General features: G+C 38.2%; 1 protein-coding gene across 3 annotated transcripts in view; it reads left to right on the forward strand.

Moving 5' to 3' along the window:
* Positions 1 to 27,903, forward strand: part of Sgms1 (sphingomyelin synthase 1) — a 318,450-nt gene that overhangs the window by 179,131 nt on the left and 111,416 nt on the right. For all 3 annotated transcript variants that reach the window (XM_047552418.1, XM_047552417.1, XM_047552419.1), the window contains one exon: positions 22,180 to 22,260. The gene's annotated coding sequence lies outside the window, so the exon portion shown is untranslated. The remainder of the gene's footprint in view (positions 1 to 22,179; positions 22,261 to 27,903) is intronic.

Here is a 27,903-nt window from a genome sequence, read left to right on the forward strand (position 1 = left end):
AAGAGATCTGTTGTACAGTATGGTTGGTGACTGTAGTTAATAATGTATTCCTGCAGATTTCTAAGAGAATAGATTTTAAGTTTTCCTACAACAAAATAAGTGTGTAAGTAATGCATATTTCAGTGGTACACACCTAAGTATGTCAAATCAATGCTTTGTGCAGGATAAGTATATATATTTTTTATTTGTCAATTAAAAATAATTAAGAAGAAAAAAGAATATAGGTTCTTCTCTCATGAGTTGAGAGCATGGCCATATGGAAACAGTTACTAAAATAAGTTATTCTTTTCTAAAATGTTTTTACCCTTAGAAAAAGAATAGCTAAATTTCATTATATGTGCTCCCTACCTATTCATCAATATTAAATGTGTGATTTTGGAGAAAAAAATAAGTGATATAGTTTTCTCAGTGAGGTTTTAGATTTATTTTTAAGAACATTTATTTATACTTTTTTTTTTTTTTTTTGGTGGTGCTGGGGATAGAACTTAGAGCCTTTGCATGCTGAGTACTTTACCACTGAAGTACACCCCCAGTCCTTATTTACACCTTACAGTAATGTGTGTGTGTGTGTGTGTGTGTGTGTGTATGTGTATATGTGTGTGTTTGTGTGTGTCTTTTACCAGACTAAGAACTCCTCAACAGCAGTTTCTAAATTTGTCTTTTTTATTTTTCTAGTGACTATTGTCTTGGCATGCAATAGAAATTTAATAAATATTGTAGAATAAAAATGATGCTAAAACATTTGGATTTACATTTTTATACTTTATTTTATTTTTAAGTATCTGCTCTTATATTGTAAAAAATGACCTTTAATTTGTTAATGGAATAAACAATTAAAATCTAATTTCTCTGCTCAAAGAGAATTTTGATAGAAAGCAGATGGTACTTTTTCATTTGCTTTGATAGGGTGTGTATTTCACCAATGAAATGAGCAAATTAAGCATACACCCTCTCTGATTTTGAGGTTTTAGAAGTTCTACCCCAAGGTGATAAGAAGAAAACCACTTTTGACCTATGAGAGGCTATATCTTTTCCAGAATTCATTCAAAGATCTTTTTCTGTGATCTATTTTTATAATCTGGTTTCCTTTACAGAGTATACATTGTACCAATTGGAAGTCATCTTTCTCAAGATAGAACATTTCTATGACCCCAGAAAGTTTTCATGTGCTCATTTTCAGCCAGTTGTCCCTCACAGACAAATGCTAATTAATGTGATTTATTGACAGATGTTACCTCTTGGAGCACATCAAATATGTAGCATTCTACTGAGTGTTCTCTTAATGTCTGGCTGCTTCTGCTCCATCTAATGTTTTTGAGATTCATACTTGCTGTTGCTTGTACACATAGATTGTTCCTTTATGTTGCTGAGTAGTATTCCACTGTATGAATTTATTTATTCCCCTGTTGATGTACATTTGGGTAGGGTATAGTTTTTTGCTATTATGAATGTAAACATTATTACATTATTACTGTAAACAAGGTTATATAAATCTCATTGTGAAAACATTTTCATTTCTTTTGGATATATACTTGGGAGTAAATCAGTGAAGAAGTATGTATTTAATTTCCTCATAAATCATCAAACCTTTCCCAAAAAAGGCTTATAAAATTGAATATGCTCATTAGCAGTTGGTGAGGGGCTCAATATAATACAGGTTTTTCTCTCTCTTGCTTTTGTCATTGTTTTTAATATTTGCATTCTAGTGGGTATCTTGTGTTCTGTGATTTCCTTGACTAATAATGTTGAAAATGTCTTAAGGTACTTACTGGGCATTCATGTGTTGTTCATCCTGTATGGAGTATCAAGTCAAATATTTTGCTTTTGGGTTGTGTGACTTTGTTACTGATTTACAATAGTTCTTAACATATACATATACAAGGCCTTTGCAGAATTGATGAATGTTTTACAGTTGATGGTTATCTTTTCATTTTCTTTTCTGTGTCTTTCAAAAAACAGAAGTTTTCATTTTGATGAAGTAATTCATCAGTTTTTCTTTTCTCTGTAGTGCATTGTCTATTTCATGGTGACAAACACTTTCCTACATCTTCCTGTAAATATTTATAGTTTTAACTATTATGATTAGTTCTAGGGCTTCTTTCAAAGTAATTTTTGTTCATGGTGTGAGGCAGGAGTTTGGATTCATTTTTCTTCTTATATGGTTATCTATTCGTTCCTATAAAATTCATTGAAAAAATTATCCTACACCACTGAATTATTTTGGCACCATTGTTGAAATAACAGTTGGTGATATATGTGTGTGATATTCATTTGTTCTGTTCATTTGTCCTGTTGATATTCTACATTATTGAGCATTTTTACATATAGTTTTTTTCATTACCTTTGTCTGGGTTTTATTTATGTGATGCTGGTATATCCTTTCTACCTGTTTGTCAGTCTGTGTCTTTGTGTTTAAAATGCATCTATAGGTTGCATATAGTTTGATATTGATACTGGTTTTAAAATGTATTTGACAACCTCAGGATTTTATCCAGAATGTTTAGTCTATTTACATTTATTATAACTACTAATATGTTTAGCCTTGGTTTTATTATTTTTAAATGATTCTCAGTCCCATCTTCTAGACTTTTATTTTTTATCTTTTATCTCCTTTTCTCCCTTCTTTTTATGTTTAATTGAATTTTTTTTAGTATTACATTTTAATTTCTCTCAGGTGTTTAGCTGTACCTCTTTGTGTTATTGTCTTTGTAGTTTCTCTGCAGGTTACAACATTCATCCTCCATGACTTCCTCCTTTTTGGGATTTTCCCTCTCAATTTCCAACTACTCTGAAGACTCATATTCTGATTCCACAGGCCAAAAAGATTGTGGCTTTTCTACTTGAGTTCCACATGCTGTGGCACAGACTTAGTTGTCTCCTCATTTGAGAGCTGTATGAATGTAAATTGTCTAGTGTGGTTCCTTTTCTTGATAGACTGTAGACATCCACTTCTGGTTGTTCTCCAGTGCCTTCAAAAAGTTGATTTTTACATTTGGCCCCAGTTTATAATTGTTATTTGGTAGAGGGAATTCTACAATCACAAAGCCAGATTGCTTAAAGAATTCATTGTATATGGTTTATTTCAGTCTTTTTTTAAAGATGCGTTGAACTTCATTTCTATCTGGAGTTTCAAATTACCTTTAAGTTTGTATACCAGATGAAACTGTTACTGTTGGCTAGTGAAGCATTATTTAAACAGAGGACAGTGTTTATAAAATAATTAGTATTTTTGAAAAGAAATGTGAGATTAGAGCATAGCATGGCCCAAGATAGGAAATTAGTGTTCCTCTAATTTAGGCACAGACTGATACTAGATAACCAAATGAATTGAAGTTCAAGTAATATTTTGAGTGTCTGGTTACCAATTTCTGATGGGCAAAAATAGCTTTTAATTAGAAAGGATACCTTACTTGTGAAGTTGTTTACTAGTCCCTGATGTATTTTGGTCACTAAAATTGGCCAGATATGTTAGTGCTGTTCTCAGAGTCCAGCCAGGACCAGAGAGAAATTAGGCCAATTTAAAATATATCACGCTCCAAGAAAAGGAAGAGTGCAGTTAGAAACTGAGATCAGCACTCTCAGCGTTGGTACTATTTTGCTTTTGTCTGCTGATGCTCACCGTGGCAAGGTATATCATTATGACGTTGGTAGTAATGGGTGAACGTTTAGGGAGGACAGAAACATTTTTTTTCAGTCGGTCAGCAAAGCTATGTTAAATATGTAACAGCATTGCCTTATTTTGTATTCTTTCTACATAATGTTTCTTTGAAACACCTTTTTTTTTTTTTTTTTTGTTTTAATAGTAATAGTTTATTTGTTAGAGAAACCAGCTTAAATAGATGTATCCTCTATACTACTAAAGTTTATAGATTGATTATAAAATTCCAGTATGTCAAACAAACAAAGGCAATTACTCCCTTACAAAACAATCTGATCTGGGTCACTACCTTTTTTTTTTTTTTTTTTTTTTTATTGTGAACAAATGGGATACATGTTCTTTCTCTGTTTGTACATAGAATAAAGGCATACCATTTGTGTAATCATACGTTTACATAGGGTGATGTTGGTTGATTCATTCTGTTATTTTTTTTCCCCTTCCCCCCACCCCTCCCATCCCTCTTTTCCCTCTATACAGTCCTTCCTTCCCCCATTCTTGCCCCCCTCCCTAACCCTCACTCTAACCCTAAAACTAACCCCTCCCACACCCCATTATGTATCATCATCCACTTATCAGCGAGATCATTCTTCCTTTGGTTTTTTGAGATTGGCTTATCTCACTTAGCATGATATTCTCCAATTTCGTCCATTTGCTTGCAAATGCCATAATTTTATCATTCTTTATGGCTGAGTAATATTCCATTGTATATATATGCCACAGTTTCTTTATCCATTCATCAACTGAAGGGCATCTAGGTTGGTTCCACAATCTGGCTATGGTGAATTGAGCAGCAATGAACATTGATGTGGCTGTATCTCTGTAGAATGCTGATTTTAAGTCCTTTGGGTATAGGCCAAGGAGTGGGATAGCTGGGTCAAATGGTAGTTCCATTCCAAGTTTTTTAAGGAATCTCCATACTGCCTTCCAGAGTGGTTGCACTAATTTGCAGCCCCACCAGCAATGTATGAGTGTACCTTTTTCCCCACATCCTCGCCAACACCTGTTGTTGCTTGTGTTCTTGATAATCGCCATTCTGATTGGGGTGAGATGGAATCTTAGGGTGGTTTTGATTTGCATTTCTTTTATTACTAGAGATGTTGAACATTTTTCCATATGTTTGTTGATTGTTTGTAGGTCTTCTTCTGTGAAGTGTCTGTTCATTTCCTTAGACCATTTGTCGATTGGATTATTTGTAGTCTTGGTGTTGAGTTTTTTGAGTTCTTTATAGATTCTGGAGATTAGTGCTCTATCTGAAGTATGATTGGCAAAGATTTTCTCCCACTCTGTAGGCTCTTTCTTCACATTGCTGATAGTTTCCTTTGCTGAGAGAAAGCTTTTTAGTTTGAATCTATCCCAGTTGTTGATTCTTACTTTTATTTCTTGTGCTATGGGAGTCCTGTTGAGAAAGTCTGGTCCTAAGCCGACATGTTGAAGATCTGGACCTACATTTTCTTCTATAAGATGCAGGGTCTCTGGTCTGATTCCGAGGTCCTTAATCCATTTTGAGTTTAGTTTTGTGCACGGTGAGAGATATGGGTTTATTTTCATTTTGTTGCATATGGATTTCCAATTTTCCCAGCACCATTTATTGAAGAGGCTATCTTTTCTCCATTGCATATTTTTGGCCCCTTTGTCTAGTATGAGGAAATTATATTTGTTTGGGTTTATGTCCGTGTCCTCTATTCTGTACCATTGATCTACCTGTCTATTTTGGTACCAATACCATGCCGTTTTTGTTACTATTGCTTTGTAGTAAAGTTGAAGTTCAGGTATTGCAATACCCCCTGCTTCATTTTTCCTGCGAAGGATTGCTTTAGCAATTCTGGGTTTCTTATTCTTCCAGATGAATTTCATAATTGCTTGCTCTATTTCTGCAAGGTACATCATTGGGATTTTAATTGGAATTGCATTGAATCTGTATAGCACTTTTGGTAGTATGGCCATTTTGACAATATTAATTCTGCCTATCCAGGAACATGGGAGATCTTTCCATCTTCTAAGGTGTTCTTTAATTTCTTTCTTTAGTGTTCTGTAGTTCTCATTGTAGAGGTCTTTCACCTCTTTTGTGAGATTGATTCCCAAGTATTTTATTTTTTTTGAGGCTATTGTGAATGGAGTAGTTTTCCTAACTTCTCTTTCTGAAGATTCATCACTTATGTACAAAAATGCATTGGATTTATGAGCATTGATCTTGTATCCTGCTACTTTACTGAATTCACTTATGAGTTCTAAGAGTTTTCTGGTGGAATTTCCTGGTTCCTCTAAGTATATAATCATATCATCAGCAAATAGGGATAGTTTGAGTTCTTCTTTTCCAATTCGTATCCCTTTAATTTCTTTGGTCTGTCTAATTGCTCTGGCTAGAGTTTCAAGGACGATATTGAATAGGAGTGGTGAGAGAGGGCATCCCTGCCTTGTTCCAGATTTTAGGGGGAATGCTTTCAGTTTTTCACCATTAAGAATAATATTAGCCATGGGCTTAGCATAGATGGCCTTTACAATGTTAAGGAACGTTCCCACTATCCCTATTTTTTCTAGTGTTTTGAGCATGAAGGGGTGCTGTATTTTATCAAATGCTTTTTCTGCATCTATTGAAATAATCATGTGATTCTTGACTTTAAGTCTGTTGATATGGTGAATTACATTTATTGATTTCCTGATGTTGAACCAACCTTGCATCCCTGGGATGAAACCCACTTGATCATGATGCACTATCTTTTTAATACATTTTGTATGCGATTTGCTAAAATTTTGTTGAGAATTTTTGCGTCGATGTTCATTAAGGATATTGGTCTGAAATTTTCTTTCCTCGATGTGTCTCTGTCTGGTTTAGGTATCAGGGTGATATTGGCTTCGTAGAATGAGTTTGGGAGGGTTCCCTCCTCTTCTATTTCATGGAATACTTTGAAAAGTATTGGAATGAGCTCTTCTTTAAAGGTTTTGTAGAACTCGGCTGAGAAACCATCAGGTCCTGGACTTTTCTTTGTTGGTAGGCTTTTGATGACTTCTTCTATTTCATTACTTGAAATTGGTCTATTTAAATTGTGCATGTCCTCCTCGTTTAGTTTAGGCAATTCATAGGTCTCTAGAAACTTGTTGATATCTTCGAAATTTTCAATTTTGTTGGAATATAGATTTTCAAAATAGCTTCTAATTATGTTTTGTATTTCAGTCGTGTCTGTTGTGATACTTCCTTGTTCATTCCGAATTTTGGTGATTTGGGTTTTCTCTCGTCTTCTCTTTGTTAGTGTGGCTAAAGGTTTATCAATTTTGTTTATTTTTTCGAAGAACCAACTATTTATTTTGTCAATTTTTTGTATTGTTTCTTTCGTTTCAATTTCGTTGATTTCAGCTCTGAGTTTAACTATTTCCTGTCTTCTACTACTTCTGGTGTTGGTCTGTTCTTCTTTTTCTAGGGCTTTGAGCTGTAGTGTTAGTTCATTTATTTTTTGAGTTTTACTTCTTTTATTAAATGCGCTCCATGAAATAAATCTTCCTCTAAGTACGGCTTTCATAGTGTCCCAGAGATTTTGATACGATGTTTCTTTGTTCTCGTTTACCTCTAAGAATTTTTTAATTTCCTTCCTAATATCTTCTGTTATCCATTCCTCATATAATAGCATATTGTTTAATCTCCAGGTGTTGGAGTAATTTCTGTTTTTTGCTCTTTCATTTATTTCTAGTTTCAATCCATTATGGTCTGATAAAATACAAGGAAGTGTCTCTATCTTCTTGTATTTGCTAACATTAGCTTTGTGGCATAATATATGGTCTATTTTAGAGAAGGATCCATGTGCTGCTGAGAAGAAAGTGTATTCACTCTTCGTTGGATGGTATATTCTATAAATGTCTGTTAAGTCTAAATTATTGATTGTGTTATTGAGATCTAAGGTTTCTTTATTCAATTTTTGTTTGGAAGATCTGTCCAGTGGAGAGAGAGGCGTGTTAAAATCACCTAGTATTATTGTATTGTGGTCTATTTGGTTTCTGAGATTGAGAAGGATTTGTTTGACATACATGGGTGAGCCACTGTTTGGGGCATAGATATTTATGATTGTTATGTCTTGCTGATTTATGGTTCCCTTAAGCATTATGAAATGTCCTTCTTTATCCCTTCTGATTAACTTTGGCTTGAAGTCCACTTTATCTGAAATGAGGATGGATACCCCAGCTTTTTTGCTGGGTCCATGTGCATGGTAAGTTTTTTCCCATCCTTTCACCTTTAGTCTTTGGGTATCTCTTTCTAAGAGATGTGTCTCTTGAAGGCAACATATTGTTGGATCTTTCTTTTTTATCCAATCTGCCAGTCTATGTCTTTTGATTGATGAATTCAGGCCGTTAATATTCAGGGTAATTATTGAGATATGATTTGTATTCCCGGTCATTTGACTCATTTTATTCATTTATTTGCTTATTTTTGACACGACTTGGTTCCTCTTTATTTGAGAGTTCCTTTAGGATATCTCCTCCCTTTGCTGATTTGCTTCTTTGTTTTTCATATCTTCTTCATGGAATATTTTGCTGAGAATGTTCTGTAATGCTGGCTTTCTTTTTGTATATTCTTTTAGCTTTTGTTTATCATGGAAGGATTTTATTTCGTTGTCAAATCTGAAGGTAAGTTTTGCTGGGTATAAGATTCTTGGTTGGCATCCATTTTCTTTTAGGGCTTGAAAAATGTTATTCCAGGCCCTTCTAGCTTTTAGGGTCTGGATTGAAAAATCTGCTGATATCCGTATTGGCTTCCCCCTGAATGTAATTTGGTTCTTTTCTCTCACAGCCTTTAAGATTCTGTCTTTATTTTGTATGTTAGGTATTTTCATTATAATGTGCCTTGGTGTGGGTCTGTTGTAGTTTTGTGTATTTGGAGTCCTGTAAGCCTCTTGAACTTGATTTTCCATTTCGTTCTTCAGATTTGGGAAATTTTCTGAAATTATCTCATTGAATAGGTTGTTCATTCCTTTGGTTTGTTTCTCTAAGCCTTCCTCAATCCCAATAATTCTCAAATTTGGCCTTTTCATGATATCCCATAGTTCTTGGAGATTCTGTTCATGATTTCTTACCATCTTCTCTGTTTGTTCGACTTTGTTTTCGAGGTTAAATATTTTGTCTTCAATATCTGAGGCTCTGTCTTCCAGGTGTTCTATCCTATTGGTTGTGCTTTCTATGGAGTTCTTAATTTGGTTTATTGTTTCCTTCATTTCAAGGATTTCTGTTTGGTTTTTTTTTCAATATCTCTAACTCTTTATTGAAATGGTCTTTTGCTTCCTGTATTTGCTCTTTTAACTGTCTATTGGTGCGTTCATTCAATGCCTGCATTTGCTCTTTCATTTCATCATTTGCTTCCCTTATCATGTTGATTATGTACATTCTGAACTCCCTTTCTGACATTTCTTCTGCCATGCTGTCATTGGATTTTATTGATATAACATCCAGATTTGTTTGAGGCATTTTCTTCCCTTGTTTTCTCATATTGTTCAGGTATCAGTGGACTGCAGAGATGTTGCAGATTTCCTCTATTGACTTATAATGTCCCTGAAGATTGCTAGTGTATCCCCTCTTATCCTTCAGTAGCCTGAAGTCTTAGAGGAAGTTGATACTTCGGTGTTCCCCTAGGTAGCTGCCTCTCTAGGGGTGGTGGTCTTCAGGTGGGTTATATTCCCTGCTAGAGGGCAGAGGTGCCTCTACTTGTTGACCAATGGTCATCCAAAGGGGAGCTAGACTGCGGGCTAAGGCAATGCCTGTTTGGGCCTGTGTCTCTGGTTTTACTGTCTTTGTGGGAAAACCTCACTCGGCGGGGAAGACCCACCCGGTGGGGAGGTCTCACTAGTCCGTTCCCCTCCTAGAGGTTCCCCTCAGTCCACAACTACCGCCTCTGCAGGGCAGCCTTCCCAAGCAGCGTTTCCAGGGGTCTGGACCTACCTCCTGGGCTTGGGAGCCCTGCCCTTCGCAGACGAGTCTCCTTAGGTGGCCCCTCCTCAGAGAAGCTGCCCACAGTCCTGGAACCTTCGCTCCACCCCTCAGCTGGTCTCTGTGTAGCTCTTTCAAGAAAAGGTGCTTAGATCCCCGGCTCGGACCGTGCTTTGCACCTAATCACCTGGCTATGCGACCCCTCCTCTGAAGAGTCACTTGGAGCCTCGTACATATGCTCCAAGCCCCAGTGACCCGTCACTTGTCTCTTCCTCCAGGCAGGTGTTCTGTGTGGGCGCTTGGAGACCAAGCCACTCACTGCGCACCTCCACCTCCTCAGGACAGCCCCCTCCCCGTTGTTCAGGCAGTTGCTGAATCCAAATAGTTCGCCACCCAACTCTTTCTCTGGCAGCCCCCGGAGCCCTGGCAGATTGGTCCAAAAAACCAAAAAACCAAGCGGTGTGCTGCTCGGCCTCCTCTGCAAGGTTCCCCACTTTCCGAGCTCACTGTTCCAATGAGGGTAGATGTGTCTTGCTGCCTGGGCAGGGCAGCCTTCCCAGGGGCCCAGACCTACCTCCTGGGCCTGGGAGCCTCACCCTTCGTAGACGAGTCTCCTTAGGTTGTTCCTTCTCAGAGACGCTGCCTGAAGTCCTGGAACCTTCACTTCGCCCCTCAGCTCATCTCTGTGTAGTTCATTCAAGAAAAGGTGCCTAGGTCCCTGGACTGGACCTTGCTATGCACCTAATCGCCTGGTTATGCGACCCGCCCTCTGAGCAGTCACTTGGAGCCTCGTACATATGCTCCAAGTCCCAGTGACCCCTCGCTCGTCTCTTCCTCCAGGTGTGGGCGCTTGGAGACCAAGGCACTCACTGCGTACCTCCACCTCCTCTGGGCAGCCCCCTCCCCGTTGCTCAGGCGGTTGCTGGATCCAAACAACTCGCCGCCCCACTCTTTCTCTGGCAGCCGCTGGAGCCCTGGCAGATCTCTTCAAAACCAAGCGGTGTGTCGCACAACCTCCCTTGCAAAGTTCCCCGCTTTCCGAGTTCACTGCTCCAGCAGGGGACGTGTGTCTTGCCGCCTGGGCAGGGCAGCCTTCGCAGGCAACGTTCCCAGGGGCCCGGACCTCCCTCCTGGGCTTGAGAGACTCACCCTTCACAGACGAGTCTCCTTAGGTTAGAGAATCTGCCTGCGGTCTTGGAAACTTCAATCCGCCATTTTTCGCTCCGCTTCGCTGTCCGTTTTTACCGCTCCGGTGGGGGAGGGGCGACCCGCCGAGTCACTGTACTTCACAAAGTTCTCTGCGTTCCAGGGCTACTGCCCCATCGGGGACGCCTCCCCTATGGGAGAAACTCCCCCGGCGGCTTTGAGTTGGTCCCAAGTCACTATCTCCTCTTTTGAATCTTGAGTCCTGGAGCAACATGAAATGCAGCCGCCCTCTAGTCCGCCATCTTGAACCTCCCTGAAACACCTTTTAAGTATTGCTTTTTGTTTAAAATAACTTAAAAACTCTTTTTACAAAAATGTGTTTATTATATAAAATGAAGAAAATATTGATAAATAAAAAGGAAGGAAGGTAAATTACTGTAATCTCATCTTCCTTCCAGGACAACCACCAGTGGGGAGAATGTATCTTTTTTAGTCATTTTCTGTTTTAACTTACAAAACTAGTGCATAGTATACGTTATGAACTGATTTTACCCACTTGTTCAAGTAGTTTATGTATGTGAATGTTTGTGCATTTGTATATGCTATGTATATTTAAGCACTGTATAATTTTGGAATTTGATTAAGGTTAGAAAAAAAGTTGTTTTTTTTTTTTTTTTTTTTTTTTAAGCAATAAGAAATTGTGTACTAATAGAATAAAAAGTAGGTCCAAATCTTCATCATGGGCTTAGGACCAGACTTCCTTAACATGACTCCCAAAGCACAAGAAATAAAAGCAAGAATCAATAATTGGGGTAGATTCAAACTAAAAAGCTTTTTTCTCAGCAAAGGAAACTATCAGCAATGTGAAGAGAGAGCCTACAGAGTGGGAGAAAATCTTTGCCATACACACTTGACATAGAGCACTAATCTCCAGAATCTATAAAGAACTCAACAAACTCTACAAAAAAATACAAATAACCCAATCAGTAAATGGGCTAGGGAAATGAACAGACACTTCACAGAAGAAGATGTACAAGCAATCAACAGATATATGAAAAAATGTTCAACATCTCTAGTAATTAGAGAAATGCAAATCAAAACTACCCTAAGATTCCATCTCACCCCAATTAGAATGATTATGATCAAGAAAACAAGCAACAATAGGTGTTGTCGAGGATGTGGAGACAAAGGTACACTCATACATTGCTGGTGGGGTTGCAAATTAGTGCAGCTCATCTGGAAAGCAGTGTGGAGATTCCTCAGAAAGCTTGGAATGGAACCACCATTTGACCCAGCTATCCCACTCCTTGGCCTATATCCAAAGGACTTAAAATCAGCATACTACAGTGATACAGCCACATCAGTGTTCACAGCTGTTGGACTCACAATAGCTAGATTGTGGAACCAACCTAGATGCCCTTCAACTGATGAATGGATAAAGAAACTGTGGTATATATACAATGGAATATTACTCAGCCATAAAGAAGAATAAAATTATGGCATTTGCAGGTAAATGGATAAAATTGGAGAATATCATGCTAAGTGAGATAAGCCAATCCCAAAAAACCAAAGGCCGAATGATCTCTCTGATAAGCGAATGATGATACATAAGGGGAAGTGGGAGGGAGGCAAGAGTGGAGGAAGGATGAATTGTATAGAGGAAAAAGAGGGGTGGGGAGGGGGTGGGGAAAAATAACAGAATGAGACAAACATCATTACCCTATATACATGTATATGATTACACAAATGGTGCGACTCTACTTCATGAGTAACCAGAGAAACAACAGTTGTACCCCATTTGTGTACAGTGAGTCAAAATAAATTAAAAAAAAAGAAAAGAAATTGTGCAGATCTTGTTTTAAATCTATCTAGCTAAATATCTTTGAATCTAGGAAAATAAAAGTTTCACCATTAACTAGAACCGCATATTTTTCAAAAAGGTGTTATTTCATGGAAGACAAGTCCTCATAAATTCTGTTTGGACCCCCCTGAGTATGGGTGGCCTGATCCTACTGTCCAAGTCCAGGAGTAGTTTGCTGCTTACTGGCAAATGGACATAGTTTCTTCCATTGACTTTAACTCCTTGCCCATCATGGTGTAGGTAAAATTTTGTGCAAGGTCATTCTTTGCCTATTTTTACCACCTATATGGTCACTAAGCAGTGTCATTTGAAAACACCAGAACTTTTCGTTTACTCCTTCATTCCCTACTGGTTTGTTCCTATTGGACAGGGCAGTGTTCTGGAAGTCTTGTCGTCTAGTAGGGAAGCAGACATTGAACAAGAATAACATGGATACCGAAAGTAATAAAGAAGTTAATTGTCATAGAAATGTATAATAGGAGGATGGACCTTATCCAGGCTGTTTGGTACAAAAAAGTAAATAAAATAAACAAACAAATAAAAAGGACAGGAAAAGTCAAGGAGTGTCTTCAGGGCAGAGATCTGTCAGAAACAGAAATCAGGATCCATTGAATTGTCTCTGTTCATGACAGTTTTCTTCTGTTCATTCTTTTTGAAATATTAGTAATTTCCCCCCATAATCATCCATGTAAAATATGTGCTAAGACAGGGTTTAGTGGTTCTGTGACTCATGGTGAACAAAATATTTTACAGATTGACTTTACTTGGAGATAACTTCGAATAATAGTACTGAACATATCTATCACTTCACTCTCCTAATCACTGGTCAGTGCTGAGCCCCTCACAGTCTAGATGACTGTGGCAGCACATCCCTGGAGTACTTGCCTGCTGAATGGCTGTGCTGTGCCTAGGCCTTTTTACTTAGGTGGTCTCATCTTTCTCTTTACCTTTTTAGTATGTCATGTGTTTCCTGTAGGCCAGGGGTCAGAAAACTACAGCCTGCAAGGCCATTGTCTGGCCCAAGACCTGTTTTTGTCAATACCATTTTATTGCAAAACTGCTGTGTCCATTCACTTGAGTATTATTTTTGGCAATTTTCACTTGATGATGCAGAGTTGAGCATTTGCAAAGATACTGTATGCCTGGCAAAGCTTAAAATATTTGCTCTCTGGTCCTTTACAGAAAACATTTGCTGACCTTTGGTCTAGGCATAATCCATAACCAAATGCCCCACATGATTTCTCTGTTCTGTTTGGTGCTTCTTCTCTTTTCTTTCTTTCATTGCTGTTTTCTCTTATTCTCCATAGCCAGTCTGCTACTTATCATCTCGTTGGTCTGATTTTTTTCCTTTCCTTCTTCTCTCCTTTCTTGTTACAGATTGTGCTAATAAGTAGATGGGACCAGTATATCCCATTGCATCTCTGTCATTCTTTGTTTTGACTCTTCTCCAGTTAAATTTTGATCCTTGCTCACTTTCAGAGGGTTTTCCCATTATTTCTTGGTTCATTGGGGCCTAGAAGAGAAAAAGAGCAAACTCAGGCTCCAATAGAAGAATTGGGTTTAATGTAGAACCCTGCCATTGGAAAGTATGTATATTAGGCATGTCGTTTTGCTTTTCTGAATTTCAAGTTCTTCTTCAAAAAATGGGGATGCCTCTCTGCTTCAGGGTTGTTGCAAGAATTAAAGCATCTAAGCATTAATATATATTCATTTCTTCTCTTTTTTTTTTCTTCATTTATTCTTTTCTGTGCAGCTAGGAGTGCTAGACTTCTTTCATCTATGTGTTTGTGAAAAGGTAAATTTTATTTCTAAATTTATTTTGAAAAAATATGGCTTTTTATTTTGAAAATTCTAAGATAATAATAAGCAGACTATTTTTATTACATACAGTTAGTATAGGAAATCCTGAATCTCAAATTGTCTGATTTAAAGTATCTTTATAACAAAAAAATAAATATTATTGAATGAAAGCCTTTTAAAATGTATTTTTAAGCTAGAAACAGTGCATTTTGAGGTTGATGGGACAGATTAAGTGCTAAATCTACAAATTACAGACATTTTGATTCCTAAATGAGTTTATATGTAATATTTTTGTTACTACAGTTTCTATGGTAGAAAGAAACATCATGTAGTAGATAAATGTACAGACTCTGCAGGCTAGGTACTGTGCCACGTGCTTGGAAGGCTAAAGCAGCTACTTGGGAGGAATCCCAGCTACTTGGGAGGCTAAAGCAGAAGGATTGCCAGTTCGAGGCCAGCCTGGGTAACTTAGGGAGATCCTTTATCAAAACAAACAAAAATAGACTTTCTCTACTTAAGATAAAATGTACTTATCTGTTTAGTGAAAATAATGAGAATGCATGTAAAGGATTTACCCACTGCTTTACATTGGGTATAATAGAAAAGATTTCCTGTGTCCATTTTATTTCTTTGGAAAGGAGACAGTGTTTTCAGGTAACACGTGATGAAGAAAGTAGAGGAATCTCTTGTCTTTTAGATGCCACATGCTAATTATAGGAGCAGGCTCATTCCTGATCCCCTGTGCGGCACCTTGCAGGTCTGGGTTAGTTATGCTCTCGTTTCCCTTTGAGGTTTGGTTTCCTTTTTTGTTTAAAAAATTTATATATAAATATATATAGTTTTTAACATATAAAAACATACTTAAAATATTTTAAAAATATTTTAATCTTTTTCCGCAAAGATTTTTGCCTCCCAGTTAGGTATTAACTCTAATAACTCTATCTCTAGAGTTACAATAAAAACTTAATTGTAATTATGTTATAGTTTGGAAGGGTGGAAGTTACGTACCCTTGTTTTTCACCTAATTTTGGGACCAATGGGTAGACCAATGACAGAGAGAAAGAGATTTAGAAATAAAGCTGGTTGGAGGACTGGCTCAGTGGGTTTTCAGGTGTTTCATACTTGGGTAAGGCCAATTTCCCCCTCACTGGATGGGAGGGAGCAGCCCGCAGTGCATCCCTTCAGTGGGCAGGCTAACCCTTTTAAACTCAGTGTGCACATAGTTTACTCCCCTGTTTCCTCAGGGAGAGGAAGAGAAGAAGTCAAGACAGTAGACTCCTGGAAAGTCCTCACAATGAAAATAGGAAGCTGGGGGGATGGCGGTTTCCCACTAATACTTTGCTGAATGGATGCATTGCATGCATTTCATGTGATGTTATTTTCTGAATAATTTGTGCCACTTTCTCAGCATAGTTATAGTAAGATACCTCATAGTGCTGTTATCAAGGTTAAGTGAATTCACACATGTGAAGCATTTAGAACTAAATGTAGGGGTTAGTGTTAGGGTTAGAGTTAGGGTTAGGGAGGGGGGCAAGAATGGAGGAAGGAAGGACTGTATAGAGGGAAAAGAGGGGTGGGAGAGGAGGGGGGGAAGGGAAAAATAACAGAATGAATCAAACAACATTACCCTATGTAAATTTATGATTACACCAATGGTATACCTTTACTCCATGTACAAATAGAGAAACAACATGTATCCCATTTGTTTACAATAAAAAAAAAGAACTAAATGTAGCATGAACTAAGATGTTTGTGCTATTTTTACCTTTAGTAATATTAATATTACATACTAATATGTCAAAGCATTCAGAAGCACTTAATACACGAAAGGGTTAAATGATGTCTAAGAGATGGTAATACAGTACTTGTAGAGGTCCAAGTTCATGTTGAGAGAAAACTGCTATCTACATGAGAGAAAATAAGTCCTTATTGATTGTTTTGTTTGTTTCAAACATATTTATTTATTCATGGTACTGAGGAAAGGAAAGAGACTGTTTAGTGGAAGGCCATTTTTTAAAAATTTGCTTTTAGGCTGCTGGGAGAGTTCATAACATGATCTGGGGGTGTTTTAATCCCTTTGTTTGGATAGGATAACTATGGATGCTACCTTATTGGAAATATTACACAGAAAAACAAGTTGCTATTTATTTTAAATATAGAAGTTTCTAGGAGAAAAGAGTTCTGGCCTGCATCCTTAACAGCCTACCAAAATACATACTGGGGAGATAGTTCTGTCTGCATTGGTTGCTTATTTAGCTGTGGTTACTTTCCCTGAAAACACTAGAAAGGATAGTTTGTTCATATCCAGATGGGTTCCCTCTGTACAGCACCTACCACATCACTTTGGGATCATAGATATCCAAAAATGTCTGTTGAATGGATTGATGGATTTAGAAATAGATATAAAGCAGTGGGAGAGACCTGCTTGCACAAGTTTCTGTGCCAGCCCTCTTCTTCCCTGCTTAACATTCATTTAAATTAAAAAAAAAAAAAAAAGAAGCAAATCATTCATAAGAAAAGGCGGCCTATTTTAGGAACATCTCAGCTTACTTAGAAAGTACTGTGCATTGCTTTTGAAAATGGATTGAACATTTAATATGAATGTTTTATGCAGTGTTAGTTATTTTTCCTCTTGCCACCAAGCTTAGATTTTAGAAGTAGGAGCTTTGTAGTGTCATAAAAAGTCAGTTCCTATTTTTGCTCCACAGTATATTTGATACTGCTGATATCATTATTTCTAGTGTTAAAACTCAAGTCTAGTAGAGTTCAGTATTGAGAGGCCTGGGAAACAGAAGGCTTAAGATGTGCTGCTAGTGACGGACTCTGGATGGGCCACTTGAAGTCTGGGTCTGTGTGTCATCATCTGTCAACTGAGAGGCTGGGACTAGAGGATGGATGCAGTTTTCCAGTCTTCAAAGGATGAATGGAGGATTTTCTCCAGCAGTGTCTGGGAAAGGTGGGAAGATGGCAACATGGCCCGTTGAGGAAGTGTCTGGGTCAGTGAGTTAGTCTTAGCTGTATACACAGTGACCACGAATTGGTGTTAAGTTGATTTGTAGAAGCTATAGGTTCTTGTTCAGAAGATTTAAGAATATATATGTTTGGTTTCTAAAGAGCCCATATTGGGAAAATTTAGATTAAATTTAGTGTGCTTTAATTTTTATTAAGTCTCGGACTAATAGATAAAATCTCCAACTTGTCTTTGTGTGTGTGTGTGTGTGTGTGTGTGTGTGTGTGTGTGTGTGGTACTAGGTACTCTCCCACTGAGCTACATCCCCAGCTCTTTTAATTTTAAGACAAGGTTTCATTAAGTGGCCTGGATTGGCCTCAAACTTGTGATCTCCTATATCAGCTTCCCGAGTTGCTGGGATTACAGGTGTGTACCCCAGTGCCTGACTCTAATGTGTCCCTTCAAACATGTGTTTTAAGTAATGTCTAAGTCTGACATATCTTATGTTACATATTCTTGTTGAAATTATTTTATGATGGGTAAGGCTCATATAATGTTAAAAATTCTCCTGCTCTTCTACATGTGAAGCTGGCCATAGCCTGATTAGGATTTAGAAGATTGTTACTTTGTTGGTAAATATTATGGATGATAACCTCCCAATGGCAAGACTCAGTCTAGGGAGCCTGTGTAAGGCAGCTGGAGACCATGGGACAGGAGGATGCATACCAATGCCAAGCGGGGTCTCTCCTAGGGCATGATGCCTGGTCCTGCCCAATCCTTCCCCATCCTCTGTCAGAAGAACATGTGATGGCTTTAGGGGCATGCACCTCCCTCTGCACTAGTTATTTCTAGCTACCAAACAATCGATATGGCACACACTTGGAAGCGTGATCAGTTCACAGGTTACCCCACCATTTCTCTGGGTCAGGAGCTTGGGCAGGACAGCTGGGGCCTAGGCAAGACTGTCGTCAAGGTGTCAGCTGTGGTCGCCATTCTGTTTTTTGAAGCTTGGCTGAGGAAGAATTGTGTAGTTGGCAGGTATCAGTTTCTTATGGGTTCTGGACCGAACATTTCAATTTCTTGCTGTCAGCTGGAGGTTGCCCACATGTGGTTGTCATGAGGCAGCTGGTAACATGGCAGTGTGCTTTTCAAAGCCATCAAGGGAGAGATGGTTGCAGCAGAGTTATAGTATTATTATAGACATTGTAATTTTATGTAATATAACTACACGTGTGCTGTCATTTCGCATTATTCTATTGGTTAAAAGCATGTTATGAGAGGGGATTACCCAAGGCCTGGATAAGATACTGAGATCAAGGGGCCACTTCCGAGTCCGCCATAGCTGACACTGGCCAAGACTGTGGGTTCTCTTTATTCTTTCCTGTTTGTGCATTCTCCTACTTAACCAGAAGCATCTATCTATCTTTCTTTCTTTCCTTTCTCCTTCCTTCCTTTTGGTGTGGTGCTGGGGTCCCCAGACCCAAGGAACATGTTTTTTGTCTCTTACGTTTTAATCCTTTCTTCTGTTTTATAGAGAATTCAGCAACCTTGAGTAATTTTTTCTGCTCTTTCCTGTTATAGAAATGCAATGAAAAGATAGCTGGAAACTGCCTGAGAAGAAACTCTTGTACTCTTGGGGGCAATACCTTTGAGTATGTGACAAGTTCTCTGAGCAGGTGTTTCTAAGTCATAATGTGGCTTCTAGAAAAAAGCCACAAGTGAGATCTCAACTTTTGTGTTTCTGATCATTTACTCTGTGTGTGTGTGTTTGTGTATGTGGTACTGGAGACTGAACCCAGGGACACTAATCTATATCCCTAGTCCATTTTATTTTTATTTTGAGACAGAGTCTCGCTAAGTTGCTGAGGCTGGCCCCAAATGTATCCTCCTGCCTCAGCCTCCTGAGTTGCTGGGATTACAGGTGAATGCCACCACCATCACTTGCCCTGTAGGTAAGCACCAGATTCCAAAACTAGTTTGCTTTCACATGCTGGATCTCATGCAGTTATATATAAAGAATGATTAGGAAGTACTGGGACTTAAAAAATCACAGACAGGAATTATATGGCCACATTGTTGTTTCTAACAACATCATCTAAGTTGATTGCTTCTCTACCATCACTACTGCCATTGCTCTGTATTCTTTCAAATGAACTTATTCTTAATCATCCCAGCCCCAGTGCTTAGCACAGTGTCTTCTGCTGTGAATGGGTAGTTCACTGAAGTTGTTTGTTGAAGTGATTAATTCTTTTGAATAATCAACCACAGTTGTAACAGATTATCATTTGGTGATGATTTTGATTCTTTGAACTAATCTGTTAAAGTATTTTCCATGATAGCAAATAAAGTGGTCTTTTTCAAATATCAGAAATAACTGCACTCAAGGAGACATATTTTCTTGTGAATACTGTGTGCACTGATTTTGAGGGTAAAAATGAGTATTCAACTGATTCTGAATAGTCAGCACAATTATAGTGAGTCCCAAGGAGGATGACTTGGAAGGGGTCCAGGAGAACCTTGTTTAAATGTAAAGTTCCAACACTTCTGTTTAAAGTTTCTATGACCTCACCTGGTAGATTTTTTTTTTTTTTTTTTTTAAAGCAAAGCTGACAGAACCATACTGTCACCAATGCAGCTGTAATGTGGTGTGAAGATAGCCTCTGTGATAGGCTGCTTGCCCTTCCAGTATGGCTTTTATCTTGCACAGATGCCTGTTGGAGTGCACAGTATTACAGTGTGCACCAGAAGGATTAGCACTGATGGAAATGACTCATTCTTTCCTTTGGAGACTTTGTCATTGAAGAAAAGAAAAAAAAAAAAAAAAAAAAAAAAAAAGAAACTCAGTCCTCATAGGAGAGGCCAAAGCTTGGCTATTGTTTTGTTTTACTTTGTTTTGCAATGCTGGGGGTTGAACCCAGGGCTGGAGCCTGCTAGGCAAGTGCTCCACCATTGAGTTACAAACCAGCCCCCTCATATGAGGATTGCCAACAAATGAATGACTAGAACTTTCTATTTGCTAACATTAGTAAAGGCTGCCAGCTGTGGGCATTTTTACTTAACACTCCTTCTCCATTGACTTAGAAAAAATTTAGTTGTTGTCAAAACTATAATTCGAGGACTGCAGTTGAAGCTCAGTGATAAAGCACTTGCCTCACATGTGTGAGGCACTGGGTTCGATCTTCAGCCCCACATAAAAATAAATAAATAAAATAAAATTGTGCCCATCTACAACTAAAAAATTTTTTTAAAAACCTGTAATTTAAACTTCTCTTCAAAGAATTCATGTATGGAATCTATGACCTTAAGGGACTGCATACCATTTTCTGTCACATTTAATAGTCTCTACCATAATCAAAATAGTGAGCACGATAATTGCAGTTTTCTTTTGAGAACATATTGTATGATGGGCACTGCTACATACATTATCTCTAAATTATATAACCATTCTTCAAGGTAGGTATCATTGTCCTTATTTTAAAGACCTGGAAACTGAACTTTAGATGGTATAAATTTTTCTGCAAAGATCATGCTTGTTAAATAGCACAGGTGTGGTTCATACCGATTTATTTCAACCTGTATTAGACCTGAATGCATTTCTCATGCTTTTAAAAGGCTTCCATGTAAAGTACCCAGCTTATAAAGCCATAGTTACCCAAGGAGCACACCCCACTCAGTGTCAGGTATAATCTACAAATCTTTGATTCTTTGGTCCTTCCCTGGTATTTTCATTGATGTTGGCAAATTCTTTCTTTGTTACTAGGGAAGTGCTCTGGATTTATGTGACGTTTGTTCCATTTCCTCCCTTCTTAATCCACTTCCCGTCCCTTTACCCCTTGTGGTTTAGGTAACTTGAGGTTTCTTTTTTTTTTTTTTAAACTGGGGATTGAACTCAGGGACACTCGACCACTAAGCCACATCTCCAACCCTATTTTGTATTTTATTTAAGAGACAGGGTCTCACAGAGTTGCTTAGCACCTCATTTTTGCTGATGCTGGCTTTGAACTCACAATCTTCCTGCTTCAGCCTCCTGAGCTGCTAGGATTACAGGTGTGTGGCTTAACTTGAGGTTTCTGCCTTTTCTTTGGGTACCTGATGTGACACTGTGGTACCCCTGTATGTAGATGGAGCCATGTTACAATTGTTACTTGTCTCTTCTGTCTGAGTCAACATTGAGGCTTGAGGAATGATAATTAACTTAGGTTCCGATTTTATCAGTATTGTCTACTTGGAGCTGTGTGTTCTTCACATAAAATGAGCAATGGTTCTGGGTACAAAGAAGGTGTTTTTATTTGGAGCCCTTTTTTGAAGGAAAGAATGCAGAAAGTCCCATCCCTAGTTTGTTGACCCTAAAATTTTACAACATTAAAAAATCAAAGTAAGTACATTGTTCTGAATGATTTCCTCTTGGAAAAAGGAAGGTACTTTGCTCCACACATGCTATAGAGAGCTGGAAGGAGGTCCCTGTCTCAGAGCAGCAGCTAAGCCCTCAGCCCAGGCAATTAGTCACTGACTTTTGAGAACTTAGAAGTGGGTGGGGCAGAGAGAGAAAGAGAAGGTGCTTCTCCTTCCTAGGAAATGGACTGTAAATCTCTTCCTGAAAATACAGTGGAGGGTATCCTAAAATATCTCCACCCCAAGCCCTACAGTGGAAATTGTGCTCTTTAATTGTTTTTTTCTCTTAGGGTGATTTTCTGTTGTTATTCTTTCTTATTTTTTTTTTCAATTAGAAAAAAAGGGAAGAGACGATTATTTTTCTATGTATTTTGGGTGTAACAGAAGAAAAAACTAATGTAGTAGAAACTGAGGAATGACCTTTATGAGACATATAACCAATCAGATTCTTTCTTTTTGTGACAGGTGATGGAAATGTACTGGAACAGCGGGAGAAGCTGGTAGCCTACAGGACACCAAGATGACAAGAATTTTAAAAAATAATCTGTGAGTAAATTTTAGTTAGTGCTTTGGAATTCTTTTAACTTAACAGGTGAATTCATTTTAAGACGTACTGTTGAAAGGACAGCACAATCAAATAACTTACAAGTGTAAGGGAGAAAATGTTTTCAATAGTCATTGTCGAACACTTCAAAAAATTAATGCTAACATTTGAGACATTTTATTTTTGTAAAATTCTTTTTGGGTACTGTATATCATTTTTAATTGGGTACAGAGGTTTAGTGAATACAACTAAAGTATTTGAAGAATTAAATGAGAATTTCTTGCACTAGTTCAACATTTGAATGAAACTTTGAATGTCCTATCTGAAATGCAAATGTTCTTGGTTCCATTGGTTCCGTGGGACCCATTTTTCACTCAGATAGTTTTTGTGGATTCATTTTAGAAGTAAATATAAACAGACTTGATGAATATGAATAAAATTGGATTCTTTGTATCTTCTCCCTATCCCCATTAATGTTTGTTAATTTTTTGACAGTTACATATGGTTGATTTTGGTTTCATTATAATGATAATGATAACGATAATGGTAATGCTTGTGGTAGCTTAGGGGAAAGACCATACATTTTTGACTCAGACATCTCCAGGTCTGACTTGCTCTTGTGCCTTTTAGTGGTTACCCATCCTTTCAAAACCTCAGTTGACTCATCTATATCCCTCTCATGGCATGAAGGACTGTTGATAGTACACTGTGTCATGAATGGTACATTACAGGGCTAGCATAAATGGAGTTACTTTCTGTTCTTGTATTTTTCATGATTTACAATCCCACAAACCTTTATTTGACTGAAAAGATTGGCCAGCTCAAGTTCTATAGCTATCGTGAAGTAGTGCTGGTTAACATTGTTGGCAGTGTGTACAGGTTAAAAAATGTGAGGAAGATGGCCCTTCCAGGATGGTTTGCTATGCTTGGAGATTTCTGGTGTAAACTACCCAGTGAAGCTGATTTCACATTACCAATGAAAGTCACTGAAATTAGGGCTGGGGAGTGATATGCAGTAGCACACCATTGTATAGTTTTCTACCAACCAGGTCTGGCAGTTGCAAATAGCATCAATGGCATGGGAATAGTAAAAAAATAAAATAAAAAAATGAGGAAATAATAAGGTCTGGGGGAATGTATTACCTTTGTTTTTAGTATAATTTTTTTAAAAAATTTAAGTATAAATAATTTAACTTTTAACTGTGGCTGTGTTTTACAACAAACTTGCCAATAATCTTGAGAAATTCACACTAGGCTCTAGTGAACTCGTGATTGCTACCTCTGGCGTGCTGCAGTGTAGTTTCCTGTTGTGAAGACATTGTGAAGCCGCAGTTCTCCAGTTATCTGTTTCAGCCCTGGCGGAAAGAGTTTGGTTTGGTTGATAAAAGCAAGGTTTGGTTTTGAATCAGTGCTTGGTATAACCTAAGTTATCATGCTCACACAGCCTCTGGGATTGAAGATAATGACCAAGACCAATTTAGAAGTTTCAGCCTCCTTTGTAAAGAGTATGAGTAAAGTTCCTGACTTGTTGACTCAACTTTGTTGCTGACCCTTGACATCCCATGCCCATTCTGGTTCCTGAGTGATAATACCTGAAGATAGGCCCACTACCTGTTGAGATGTCTTCTCTCCCTTCCCCATAGTCTCTCAAATCTGAATTCCTTCAAGTAGTGACAAGGGTTCCTCTAGACCAGTCTCTGCATGAAGCTGTGCTTTTGACTCAAAAATTAAGTTTAATGAAAAATGAATTGCCTCCAGAGAGAAACAAAACGAAACAAAACCTGGGCAGCTTACACCTTGGCTTGATTGAAATCTTAGGGAATAAAATGAAGGAAAGAAAGGAAACTGGATCAGAGATCCCAGTGTTTCATCAAGAAGCATTTTCTTCTTCAGTTTTTCTAACTTACCCTTTAGAAGGAAGTAATTGAAGCCTGAAATTGCTAAGTAACAGCTAAGAATGTGGTGGTTGTTTTTATTTTAAATCTTATCCACCTTATTCTCAAAACACTTGCTTTATTAAACCTTAAAAAAAATGCATTGGCTATTTCAAAACATTCATTGTGTCAATTCCCTGAATCAAATTTACATAATCTTAAAATATTCATTTCCCTTGTTTCCTCTTAAAAGGTTATTTATAGTTCCCATTAAGCCAGGAGATTATTGGATTATTGCAAGATTAATTCTTGTCCATTTCATGCGGAAGCTCATAGATAAAATCTGAGAGACTGGCCTGAATTAGGAAATAACTGCCCTGTGGCTTAATCAATTGGCTATGGCTGCCTTTGGTAACTTTGAAAGCAAATATGGGAGTAGGAATTAATAGAAAAATATTACCACAGATAAAACATTCTGATTTATATTGTCATCTCTCACTCCAACATAGACTTTGTGTTGTTTCTGAACATCTCAGATATAATTGTGTAGATGTTCAGTGACGGGTTTGCTGAGGGTGAGGATGAACGATGCCTACCCTACCTAGCCTTACCCAGCGCGCTTACTCAGGCATCGGAGATCGAGCTCTGAAGGCACGGATCTAATTTTATTTAGGGTTTCACAGGACTTATATAGGCACATTATCCAATCAGGTTAACATGCTTGTTAAAGTATAACAGAGTCAGCCTATAGGTGAACTATTCGTCCAGGGTCCAGGTTGTGTAAACAAACCAAGCATGCCTAAGCAATTCTGCCCAGCAACAGGTCTGAGACAAAGGACTGGGGGAATGGCAAGCTCCAGCACACAGCATGAGGCAAGACAGTGCGGGGAGCTCACATCACAGCTTGCTGGGATGCTTGACAGAATGAGGCCTCCCCTCAGTTCAAACTCAGCCTCAGCAACTGCAAAGACCTTCATTCCAAGGCGAGTCTTTACCATTACCTCAGTTTCTCTGTTCAGACTGTTTGGTGTACTTAGACCATGGTGTCAGTGACTGCTGTCAGATAAGCTTGAGGAATGTTCCCTACGTAATTGAATTTTCAGTTAGAGATTGTTGGGTGTGAACTCTTCAGATGTGTACCTTTTGACAGACTTTCAGTATCTTGAGTCCTATAATCAGTAGTTTATTGGAGACTTGGGAGTCATGGGTTTTGAGGATGAATTTCAGTACAAATAGAACAGTCTTATTTCATCAGGAATCAGTAATCAAGCCTAAAAAAAAAAAAGTACAATCTCAGACTGAATGTGGTAGATGTTATTAATGGATGACAAGTGGAATGGGCCAGATCAGGGAAGGTTTCAGAAGCAGAAGACATTGGGATCGGATATTTGACAACTAATATCTTTTTATTAAATTATAAAAGCTAACATTGCTAATTAGAAAGAACTGTAAAAAATGTGGAAATTATTGAATAAAAAATATTAATTTATTATTACCAAGAGATAACCATTATAACATTGTGTTTTTGTATTCTGCCATACTTTCTCTGCCTGCGTTAGAAACACAGTCTTTTGTTGCCCATTGTAAGTCAAGTTATAACTATTGTTTTTGAAATTTGCTTCTATTGATAGTGTATTGAGATAAAGGCATCAATAAATATACACTTACCTCATTTTAATTGTTATATAACATTCCATGAGTCTGTGGTGTATTCCTCAACACTGGACATTTTGGTTATTGTCAATTTTCATTTGTGTAGAGAACACCATGATGAACATCTTTGTGCACGTTGTAGCACACTCACCCTACTGTCTGGACAGGATCCTTGAATACAGTTGGACCAGTGCTTCTCCCTAAAAGAAACAGTTAATCAGAAAGGCAGAAGTTGTAAAGTAAGATCCCTTTCTGGGGGAAAGGCTGGAATTGTGATTTAGTAGATGGAAAGAGATAAGGGGAATAATGCTAATTAGGACTGGAGATAGAAGGTAGAGGAAAGATTTGATGCACAACCCTTTATTCATACTCACTGAAAGTCATTTTGGATTCTCTTTTTTTCCCTCCTTCCTTTCCCCCTTCCCCCCTTCCCTCCTTCCCTCTTTCCCTCCTTCCCTCTTCCCTCCTTCCCTCCTTCCCTCCCTCCCAGGGGTGCTTTAGCACTAAACCACATCCCTAGCCCTTTTTATTTTTTATTTTGAGACAGGTTCTCATTAAGTTGCTTAGGGCTTCACTAAATTACAGAGACTGGACTTGAACTTGGGATCCTCCTGTCTCAGCCTCCTGAGTTGCTGAAATTATGAGCATGTGCCACTGCATCTCACTGGATTCTCTGTCATAGTTTAATGCATGACTTAATATCTTAATTTGTCCTTAATTTCCCTTATTTTGGGAAGAAATAATTCTTAATTGTTCTGCATTCCAAATGTTCAAGAAAGACTAGGCCTTTAAAACTTGAGAGTCTTTAGAAACTAACCAATCACAGCATTAGCAAGGATTAGAAGTCATGGGAAAAGTATGTGTGCGTGTAGAAAAAACTATGACTGGAAGTTTTTAAAAGTGAAGGGAAGATTATTAATAAATACATTTTCTACACTGAAGGAACTTTAACAAATCATAAAATTAAAAACTTGATGAAACATTGGGATCTCTGATCCAGTTTCTTTTCAACACTGGACATTTTGGTTATTGTCATTTTATTCCCTAAGATTTCAGTCAAGCCAAGGTTTAAGCTGCCCAGGTTTTGTTTTATTTTGTTTCTCTCTGGAGGCAATTCACTTTTCATCAAACTTAATTTTTGAGTCAAAAGCACTAAGAAAGATGTGGGTTGGGGGAAGTATTATAATTTAATCATAATGCTTCCTTATATGGTGTCTCAACAACCCTAGGAAGTCTAGGAGTATCTTCATTTTGCAGGTGACATGAAAGCCTCAAAGCTGGACTTGCCAAAGGCAGGTGATAGTGGTGGCTTTGGAGTTCTAGTTCAGACCCTGCTGGGGCCTCAGGCAAGTCCTGGGACTTCACTTGGAGGGCTGTGAGGATACAAAGAGATGATATTTGAAAGATTAAGAAGACAGCAAGAATTTCAGAAATGGAGGAACTGCTTTTTACAACAGGACATCTTCCTCAAGGCAGGAGCGAAGAAAGCTGTGTTCCAATCATTTTCCATTCCCTTTGTGGTAGTTTCTGCCATTGTGCAGCTGTTTGCTCTTCTTCCTCCCCTCCCTTCCTCCCATGAAAAGAATATACATTACCAACCTACCGAAGACTGACTCTCCATGGCTGGCTTGGCCATAAGATTTAGTTTGGCTGATGAAATGTGAGTGACAATAATATGTGCCATTTCTGAGCAGAAACTTTAATAGACATGGCCTGGTTCTGCCATCTCTGCCTCATGTTTGCATGTCCCAGTTAGGGCACTCCTTCTGCTTTGGGGCCAGAGTGAAGAGGAGTTGAGTCTGCAATTGTTGGAGCAGTTTGTTCCTGCAGCGTAGTTTAGCCTAAAAGGAAACGCTCCCTTTTCTCCCCTCAGGCACTGCCTTCCCTCTTCCAGGTTCCCCCTACCTCACACACTTCCACTATGAAGAGCTTCCTTCCTCCTTATCTTGAGAGAGAGTATTCTCTGTCAGCTATCATACTGCAGTCTTGCGTTGAACCTTTGTTAGAGGTCACCATTTCAGTTAAAGGCATGTAAATAAGGTATTTGGGTTTAACTAAGGTGACCCTTTGTTTCTTCTTCAACTATTTATTGGATAAATCTTGTGTCAAGGTTTGGAC

The sequence above is a fragment of the Sciurus carolinensis genome, chromosome 5 (assembly GCF_902686445.1).
Source record: "Sciurus carolinensis chromosome 5, mSciCar1.2, whole genome shotgun sequence".
Classification (NCBI taxonomy): Eukaryota; Metazoa; Chordata; class Mammalia; order Rodentia; family Sciuridae; genus Sciurus; species Sciurus carolinensis.